At 36.9% G+C, this 11,019-nt stretch overlaps 1 long non-coding RNA gene across 1 annotated transcript in view; it reads right to left on the bottom strand.

The window, feature by feature from the left end:
- LOC128250030 (uncharacterized) overlaps positions 1-4,975 on the bottom strand; it is a 5,913-nt gene extending 938 nt beyond the window's left edge. The window contains exon 1 of the long non-coding RNA XR_008266142.1: positions 2,031-4,975. This is a non-coding gene — a long non-coding RNA (uncharacterized LOC128250030). The remainder of the gene's footprint in view (positions 1-2,030) is intronic.
- Between the last annotated feature and the right edge of the window lie 6,044 nt (positions 4,976-11,019).

Genomic DNA, 11,019 nt, shown 5'->3' with positions numbered 1-11,019 from the left:
ACACACACACACACACACACACACACACACACACACACACACACACACACACACACACACACACACATACATACATATATGTATACACATATGATGGACTCTTCTGTTGTAAAAGACAGATGAGGATTTTTGCTCATATGATTTGTTTGTAGCAATCAAATGTTTGCGCTCTGCACTGGCTCACTCCCTCCATCAAATCGACATTGCCTGTACAGGTGCATGGTGTACCACATGTCAGATGTCAAAGCTATCACAGAGCAGCATGAGATAAAGTGTTTTGCTCTAGAACACAACAGACTGCCCAGTCCAGGAATCGAAACTACAATCTTGTGATGGTGAGTGCAACACCCTAACCACTAGGCTACATGTTTTATCTTTGAAGCCGAGAAAAACTTCACAAACTGTTACTTAATGTTTCGCACAACCATTCTGACTTGAGTATTCAGAAAAATACAAGAATCTATCGTAAGTATTCATGATTACCAATTCATTGAATGAACATTTTAAGCTGGTTGGGCAACTACTTTTCAACATAACAGTATACATTTGGATTAGAAAGCAATTGACAATAGGGTGAATCGAATAAAGATTAAGAAATCAGATTGTAAAAATATAGGAACAGGTATAAAAATATGATATATTAGGGTATTCGGAAAGTAATTGTGTTTTACCAGGAAGCATAAAACGGGTGATGAGTATGACAAATGAGGTGCATTCCAGAAGTTTTGAGACTTTTTTTTTTTAAAGAGAGATAATTGTAACTGGTCTACATTTACTCTTATTTTAGTATATCCTTACTATACACCTAATAAGATGACCTGCCACCTTTTGCTATTCCAGATTGAAGGAGAATAGGTGTTACAGCACCTTGAGCACACCCTACTAAACATTGTTTCTAACAGCTGACTAGTTTGCAGAATGCACTGGGATGCAAAGACGATCTGTAAGTTTGCCATTCTCTTTTATTTGTTTCAGTCATTTGACTGTGGCCATGCTGGAGCACCACCTTTAGTCGAGCAAATCGACCCCAGGACTTATTCCTTGTAAGCCCGGTACTTATTCTATTGGTCTCTTTTGCCGAACCGCTAAGTTACGGGGACGTAAACACACCAGCATCGGTTGTCAAGCGATGTTGGGGGGACAAACACAGACACACAAACATATACATACATATATATAAATACATATACACGACGGGCTTCTTTCAGTTTCCGTCTACCAAATCCACTCACAAGGCTTTGGTCGGCCCGAGGCTATAGCAGAAGACACTTGCCCAAGGTGCCAAGCAGTGGAACTGAACCCGGAACCATGTGGTTGGTAAGCAAGCTACTTACCACACAGCCACTCTTACGTCTTGTGTTAGGGCAAAAACACTACAGAAATGTATGAAATGCTCTAGAGTGCTTATGGATTAACTTGTATAAGCTGAGCATCTGTTTTTCACTGTCACATGAGACCAAGCAAAACAAGTCCACCAGAAAGCTCAATGATCCCCTTTTTTGACAGCAAAGGCATCATCACATCCACTGGGACCCCTCTGACTAAACAGTCAACAAAAAGTACGTTGTGAAGGTTTTGAGAGAGTTCAGGAAGAGATTTCATCACAAAAGGTTAGAGCACCTGCACCAGGATAATGCAACAGTTCCATCCTGGTAACTGACTACTTGCCAGAGATGGGCATCAAAACTGCTCCACACCCTCCCTGCAGTCCCCAGGCTGAAGGAGAAAGTCAGAGGCAGTCATTTTGAAGGCACTGAGATGAAGGTGGTTGTGACAAGGGTCCTGGACATCTCCACTTTGGAGGACTTCCATGGGGTCTACATAAAGTGACTGGAGTGCTTTGAAATGAATAAATGTCACGCCTGAAAATATTTCAAAACTTCTGGAATGCATCTTGTATGTATTTATGTACTTGTGGTGCTGAATGGAAGGTATGCAATGATAAATGAATGAAAATTACAAATCAGATTTTAATATAATTGTTTTTTTGAAAGACCGCTGGAAAGACAGTACGTACATGCTATGCATACCTTATGTTAGATGTATGATTTTGATCTTTAAAGCTGCACTCTCTGGCTCAAGTACCCAGAGTTACTCATGATATATATATATATCTGAGTGTGTGTGGACATGATTCTATTTTAATATTTTGTCCTAGATTGCCAATATGGTAAATTGCAAGGAGGAATTCCCCTCCGAATTCGTTTGTGTTGATTTTCATAATCAAAGAAATAACCACATGTATATTTAGTTTTGTACGTTTTAAAGGGGGCTAGTTGATTAAATGATATTTGACGTTCAGATGACACATATTCTTCTTTTTCTTCTTCCTCTTCTACGGGAGATGGTGATCTTTTCATTTTTGCACTTGGATCCAATTCTCGCTGTTTCTTAAGTTCTTTTGCTAATTCTATCTGATAAACCGAACCCTGCAACCGGTTAAATCCTAAATTTAATTTCTTCAGTCGCTCTTTTTCCAGACGTTCCCAGTTTGTAATGATAGGATTGTCTGGAAAATGCACCACATCCAATTGCTTCTTCTCTATTGGCTTCAATCTTATTTTCTCACAGCTTTGTTTATAACTTTTTGAATCACTCATTTCTTAAGATGACCAAAATTCTTTTATGCTGTACCTTCCTTGTTCTTTAAAATTACACTAAATTCTTCAAGGAACTAGTATCTTCTAAAAGTATTTGGCCCACATGTGGAGCTACAAAACTTTTACAATTAAATATTTATTCGAAATGTGAAATTTTTCACTGCAACTGGTTACTGAAAATATCAAAACTGGTAAATCATTTCTAATTGCATTATGACATCACAATTTTCTTATTTTTGTCTTTGCATTACATTGCATTTTGCAGTTTTATAGATAAATGAATTCTTTTGGTAGTTTTTGTTTTCTACTCCAGTGAATGTTAATATAATGTAAGTTTTTAGTATTTAGATGTAATATAGATTATATATTTTCATTTCACTTTGAGCAAGGATAACAGCTCAAAAGAGATAAAAACTAACTAAGCTTGACTTTGTCTGCCATGATATAAACCGAACATGATATTGATAAGCCAGATTTTCCCCACAAAGCTCAAACCATACAAATCTCTGGCCACTTTAATCTTATTGTACAGGCATGAAAGTTGGATACTTGCAAGTGACATGGAACAAAAATTTTAGAACTAAACAATAAGGCACACAAGTACTTCATAAGGCAGAAGACAGTTTTGGTCTAATGTACTTCCAAAAGATTTCTTGGTTCATCCTGTCATGACACTTCATCCAAAGCAGGCTGTTGGTTTCTCTTCAGATTTTGCTGCACTATCATATATTCCCCAGAGAGGCCTTCCTCTCCCGGGTTTTGTATTTGAATTGTCATCAATGCTTCTCTAACTTGAGTTACTACGCTCCCTCTACCCCACACAGGCTTCTACGTCAGACCCCAAAACACCACCTCAACAAAAGTGTCACTTGGAATTATTGTCTCCCACTAACTATGCTGCTGACCACTGCCAGAGTATTTAGTCAATATTTGACTGTGGTACTTATTCTTGTGATCACTGTTGTTGAACCATGAAGTTATGGCAGATACTGAGACACAGCATATTAGATTTGACACTAGTTCAAACATAAACACATCCATCAGTCTATCTATCTCTACATACATACCTAAGCATTATCATTTAATATCTGTCTTCCATGTTGACATGGGCTGGACAGCTTAATAGGATCCAATGAGTAGGAAGGCTCCCTCAAATTCTAATGTCTGCTTTGGCATGCCTTCTATAACTAGAGGCACTTTCTCACATCAACTACTTTGCTGAATGCACTGGGTACTTTTATTGTGGCTTTGGCACTAGTGAGACCTTCAAGTAGCTTATAAGACAAAAATGTCTCCACACCTGAATGGGAGTGTGTAGGGAGGGAGGTGGCTTTATGCAAGTGTCGAGAGACATAAATCAAAGCAAAAACACAACAGAAAGGCACAGACATAGCTGTGTGATTAAGAAAGCTTGTTTTGCAATCACATGGATGCATAGCACTTTGTGTGTCTTCTACTTAAAGTCTTGAGCCAACCAATGCCTTGTAAGTGAATAATTTGGTAGATGGAAATTGTGTGGAAGCATTTCATATATATCTATTTGTGCATGTCTTTGTGTCTGTGTTTGTTTCCCCTACTGCTTTGACAACCAGTGTTGGTTTGTTATGTCCCAATAATTTAGCCATTTGGAAAAAGAGACCGATAGAATAAGTGCTGGGCTTAAAAAAATAAGTATTAGGAGTCAATTTGTTTGATTAAAACCTCCAAGGTGGTGTCCAGCAGGGCTGCAGTCTAATGACTGAGTCCAGCATGGTTGCAGTCCAAATAAATGGTAAAAGTGCTTCTTTTCTAGGGCACAACAAAAGTAAAATAGTTAATTGAGTCCCAGTTAAAGACTATCCAGTGAGACATTGTTAAAGAAGACAGATTTCCCAATATTTATTTCAAATCCTAATTAACATGAATACAGTATGGTTATAAACTAAACACCCTTTTTCCGAACCAAAATAAGAGGTTTGCGGCATATTAGGAGTTCAGGGTACTTGATTCCACGCGAAAAATCCGAGGTCTTTTTTTCGTGTGGGTGTACTTGTCCAAATTTACTGACTAAACTTCCTCAAGGCAGTACCCCAGCATGGCTGCAGTCTAATGATCAAAACAAGTAAAAGATAAAAAGATTTGTGAAACAGAAATCTTATGTTGTACATAGAAATGGCTGAACGCGGCCGACTCAAAGTGGAAGATAGATTAGTGTACGACGCAGCTGATGATCAAACATCTCAATGAAAGGGTCCACTGAGGTATATTTACAACATATTTGGTGACATCTAATCTACCGTTGAGTTTGTTGCATCGTTTAAGATTAATTCACAATTCAGCGGTGCAGTAATCGGTAAATGCCTTTCGTTGTTTAACAGACTTTTTCACATGAAAAAAAAAAAAAAAGTCTCAGGAAAAGAAATAAATGTGGAGAATCGCAGTGTAATTTCCAAAGAATGGGAATAGATAAAGACCTTAACATGATATACTTGAAATTCTGAAATGAAAGATGTTTACTAGTTTTTAAAAAATTTATATTGTTACTTGAGGAAATTACATCTTTTAGAAATGTTTGTTCTCTCTGTACCTCATGTTGTTGATATTTTAATTCTTCGTTTCGGTGTTTCTAGTACGCTGTGATATTTTTATACATAGCCTATTTTCTGGAAATTACGCCGCATTTTCCACAATAACCTAAATATTAAAGATATTAGAAAACTTTATCATTTGTCTTAAAAATTCCCTCCACTCACTTTTTACCACGAAAGAAAGCACTTCTGACAAAGTGAATTACCTTCACTTTCATGGGATCTTGGAAACGAAGCACCAGTTAAAAAAAAAAAAAAGGAAAAAAGAAACAATCACGAATGGTGTTCTCTGAAACTGGAAATATTGACACTATAGAAGTCTTTGGTTTTAGGTACCTATCTGGGGGATTAATAGTAAAGCCACTATCCCTAAAATAATAATCATAAAGCTGGAACCATTCCCAAGAAATTAAAAATAGATTTGAAAATATTCAACTAAAAATAATATCAAATTGAAATACTTCCATTTAATAAGGAAATTTTGAGCATTTACACATTCGTTCCGCTTATTTCGAGATACCCCTGTCTAGTTTTGTAATTTTCCTCGGATTGTTTTGGTTTCATTATCACGTCATCATTTAGTAACCATCAGATGTGATAGATAGGCACCTCGTCCTTTCATATAAAAAATTCTCCAATAATGGGGATTATGATTTTGCCAAAAACTACAGCTTTTCAATTTTTTTAAACGCTCCCATTTTCTGTTTTTACTTCTCTTCTATTCGTTTTTTGAAGTCCGCGTTTAAAAATAGACGTTACAAATTTTCAGTTTTTAATGCCGATTTGCTTACGAAAATTAGGCAAATTTCATGATCATAATGGAAGAATATACCTTTCTCTGCTACAATTGCCAAAATAGAAGAAAGAAGTTCTAAATTTTTTTTCGAGCATTAATTTTCCTACCACATGAACTCGTTCGTATAACTTTTAAATAAATGATTCCATACTGGTTTACATGCTTGTACTTAGTTCTCTTCATTATCTGCATAATCATCAGATTTTCTCTTTATAACTATACTTATCCTAATCCCCAGTTTCATCATACGCAATCACCCTTCGATCATAAATCCAAGTTTCCTGCAAAAGGTTCTTTTATATAAATGATATTTCGTGTTGCATAAGGAACGAGAAGACATTGTTGTTCCACGTTGACCCCCAAACACCCACCGATGTTAACCTATCCCTCCACCATCCTTTGTTTTCGGCAAAAGAAACAATTTATTAATATATTTCAACATATTCCGTCCACCTTCCCCAACCATATTTTCAATCCATTCATGACAAATATTTCCTTGATAATCATACATCAGACATTTTCCATTGGGACATCATTATGTGATGAGACGTGTTTATGGACAAAAAATACGTCAGTTGAGTGAGGGAGGCATTCCATATTTAAATAAGACTTAGCAAACCACATTTTGCAGCATTTAAATCGAAATGCTTTGAATATTTACTTAGAGTAAGCGGGATGTCACTCACAGCGCTCGCATTTGTTCTCATTTCGAATTAGATGTCGACATGCAGCCTACTCGGTACGGCGAAGTAAGTCGACGAGCGAAGTCAGGGAATCCATTTCTCACATTTGATGTTTACATGTGAAAGAAATTTCGGTGTGGCATTATACTTGTATTCTTCCCACCTGGAATGCCCCCAAAATGTACGAAAATCAAATGAAGGTTCCTTCAGATATAAAAAAAAGTAGGACATTAAAAATCGGAACGTTTTAGAAATAGAAGTGATAAAACGAAATATCCAAAGAACAACAACAACAATCTACGGTTTTTGAAATTTATTTAGAATACGCATGACCAAGTTTCTGGGCGCATGAGCAAGATATAATTAAAACAAAAACATTTTTTAACCGGGAAATATTATCACACTTCAACGTTACGAAATAGCAGACAGACAAGCAACTGGTATCTGGTTAGATTGTAATATTTAGATTACACATATGTATGTATATATATAGGTTATATATATATATATATACACACACACACACACGTATTATTCAGGGGTGAAAGTAAAGAATACGTACACCCGGTGTTTAGGGTTTTTGTCACGCCGTATACAGGTACGTACATGTATGTATATAGGAAATCAAGGACGTTGTATGCTTGTAGTATATTTATCAAACATATAAGCATTAGAATTCAATGAAACTAATCGTAATTTTTATGGAACGACATATTTCTGTCTTCTGCAGTCACAGTGACACCTTCACATTTTGTACCATCGAAGTCTTGATGTAATTGCATGTCACGCTAGAAATTTACCTCGCATCACATTCTACCGCCTTGAAAAAAAAAAGAAAAAAGAACATTGGGTTAATATAGTCCGCGAAGAAAAAGACGGCGCAGTCCCGACTGAAATGCTTTTCATCTTAAGCCTGCTCGATGAGGCCCCATCTGAGGCTGTGCACTCAACTACGACGTATTTTACATTTTATCAAATATATTTCTATGGTTCGGCTGTGTTCTTTTAAGTGATTTCAGTAAAAATTATTTTTCTCTGATCTCAGCGGCCTATCTCAGAGCACCAACACATCTTTCATTTTGTTTCTTTTACTTCGTTGCTTCCTATTTAAAATACCATCAGTGACAAATCCAGCCAGTGAAAGCAATATTGTTGCTATTGACAATCAGTAAAACCTTTGACCGTGACTGACATACATGTCTCCTATCAAAACATCCTATTTACAAGCTCCCCTGCCCTGGATCAGTAGCTTCCTAACTGATCGTTACAAAATGTGTTGACAGGGCTCTTTCTGTGCCACTCTCTTCCAGCCGCACCCAACAACGCCCACTCCTATGCAAATTGACACAACCTGTCATACTCCCCTAACCGTCCACCCCCCACCTATGTGTCATCCTCACAGCCGGATACCACTGCTAAACTTGAACTGATACCGTAAGTGAAGATTTAGAGAGAATTCTTCAGTGGGCCCATATCACCTTGTTTCGCTTGAAAGAAAAAATAAATGAAGCACTACTTATATCAAGAAAATACCATCATTCCCCACTCCCACTAATAGTGAACGGTAATTCAATGACCTCACAGTTACTTCAAATTCTGGGCCTCGTTAGCATAGAGGATCTCTACAGGCAAAAGCTCATCCTTAGAATAGCTAAGGCCCTTCTCTTCAGGTTAGGAAATTTTTCAGTTACTGCTGACACCTTACAAACTCGAGTGCTGCTGCTGCTACATCTGGGACGGTGATGCAGCGACACACAGACATCCCAAACCGCATCAAGCGAAGGACTATTTGACTAAATGGTATTCTATTATTAACAGAACAGACATGGTCCAGCCTCTAGCCGTGCTGTATCCTCTCCCTGTTTTTATTATTATTTTACCGTTACTATACTGGTGTCAGTTTCTCAGAGATGGTTAGTCTCGTATCCCCACCACTCAGATACCCCGCCTTTCTCCTCGTTTTGTCTCTCTTGGTACGTGCAGTCCTCTCGGACACACTAACCGTCGTACAGGTGTTTACCTGTAATAATTTTCAAGGAACGTCAATAGTATCAAGCTCACCGGTGTCGAAGGGTTTGAAAAGGTTATGGACAATGCCGCACTTCCTTGAAACACAAGTAAAACCTCTCCATCAATCCCGCCACTCAACCAGTTTTATACTGCCACGAAGTGGATGGATAAAACACTGAAATTCATTCAAGTCGACAATGCAGCCTACATGTAGAAATCGTCCTTCTTAAAAGGGGATGGACACATTTCATACACTCTATTGTATCTGAACAGAGATGGGATGGTGAAAAAAGTGCAGTTTTTATAAGATTTAGTTGCTGTTGCTGGCAGGTTGACACAGTGGCTTCGTCGTCCGCTTGAAGAATTTTAATACATGGTTATGTATGTGTGTATAAGTATGTACTTATGTATACAAAGATGTGTGTATATATATATATATATATAATATGCATATGAAGATAACATAAATAGCGTTTAAAATTTACGACACCTGTTTTAGTAGAATTTTATTGATGTGAAACAGCTGTTGTGGATTTTAAACGCCATTTGTGTTTTCTTTTTATACCTACGCAACACCTGGAATCAACCCCAGAGTTAGATCTACGGTTTAAGTTGGATTTGGTACTTATCTGCAGTATCCTACCAATACGTGTTGTTTACTCTCTGTGAACTGTATGTTTTTTGTACCTAGCCATTTCTGGCATTTTATGTGTTGATGTTGAATCCTTATAACTAATTTATATAGAGAGATAGATATGTATATATACGCATTTTTACCCACAGATATTCATGCATATACCCATATAACATACATCTACAAACATATACACACGCACGTATGTATATGTATGTACATATCAAGTTTATTTATTCAGAGCTGATAGGAATAAGTAAGAGAGAGAATTTCAAACTCATGTGGACTTCGTTTAAAACATCCATCGATTCTTAATGCCTCTCAACAGAAAGCTATATCACCTTAATATACGTTTTCAGAACATGTATGTCGTATCCCCGATGAATTATAAGTCCAACATCATTTTAAGTGATGGACATGCTTTGTTTTCTTCGTTTTAGCATGAGGTCAGTCCCGATGATGCTGTCTTTTGTGTATATAGGACCAAGCATGTGATGTAATGTAATTCTCCTTTTCAAGACTACGGTGTGATTTCAGGTGAACCTGGTTGCTATAACTAGCCAAGTCGAACGACCACGTAGACGCTCCCCTCTTTGCTTTAAAGACATTTTTGTTTTATATGGTTGGTGAATGGATTAAGAAGCGCGTGATTATCTGCACAGCGTTAAACAGAGGAAATAGTTGCTATGGAAATCGTAAGAATTGTCAAATAAAAGAGGAAAAAGCTAGTATGGCGTAGTTCAGAAATAGATAATATAAAGAGGAGGTATAAATAGTTTTAAACACACTGATGATGAATGAATAATTTGAAAAGTCATAGGAAAACATAGAATATTAATTCTCTAAAATGTTTCAGTTTAATTGATTACATGTTATAAATAGGACTGCTGTAGGAAACGCACACAATGCAATATACATACATGTAATGGGTATTTAAATGTGTGTAGATAAATAGATAGATAGATAATATTCATACACTAACAAAGATCACGTGGAAGCAATTTCCGGATATAAAAAATAGTTATTCCAAAAACCCAAATTGTTTTCACTGGATGTGGCGGAAACAATATATTTGAGAGTGTGCTGAGTTGATTTTCAAATGGTAAATAAAATGCAATTTGTCTAGAAATATTAATGATGTCGTAATTTAACCCCTGGTCAGCCTTTGTCTAGCAGACCCTATGATCGAAGTCTTTCTAGTGGTGACCATCCAATATTTTATGCAGACATAATAAATATATCCAAAACTACATTATCGTATGTGTCCTCCCTCTTTTTCATGAAGACGTAAGAGTATGTGATTTAGGCTGTTATTTCTTGCAGATCACGCACGTCTAGATGTCATTATAAAAAGCATCCCGTTGTGGTTTCGTCGTCCTTTCATTGAAAATCACCATATAAAGCATGTCTTCCTCGCTAATCTCTTCTCGTTCATGTTTCTTTAGTCTATTTAATGATAATAGTAATAATAATACAAAAGATCTCCAAGTCATATACAGAAAAGGGAAGACGGACATAACATCTATACACAATTAACACCAAAGAAATGGTAGAAGGAAACACATGAAAAAGATGGTGGTAGGGTTCGGCGGTGTGGAACTATGCCGGAGTCATGTGGTGTGTAAAACAGCCAATCGAATAATCTCGTGGTTTACAGTCGATGGCCAACTTAACATAAATCAACCAATGAAAACACTTCTTTGTAGCTGTGCGCACGAATATCGACTAA

The sequence above is a fragment of the Octopus bimaculoides genome, chromosome 19, assembly GCF_001194135.2.
Source record: "Octopus bimaculoides isolate UCB-OBI-ISO-001 chromosome 19, ASM119413v2, whole genome shotgun sequence".
In the NCBI taxonomy this organism is placed as follows: domain Eukaryota; kingdom Metazoa; phylum Mollusca; class Cephalopoda; order Octopoda; family Octopodidae; genus Octopus; species Octopus bimaculoides.
Note: the sequence above shows the minus strand (reverse complement) of the source record. Positions and strands in the feature narration are given on the sequence as shown.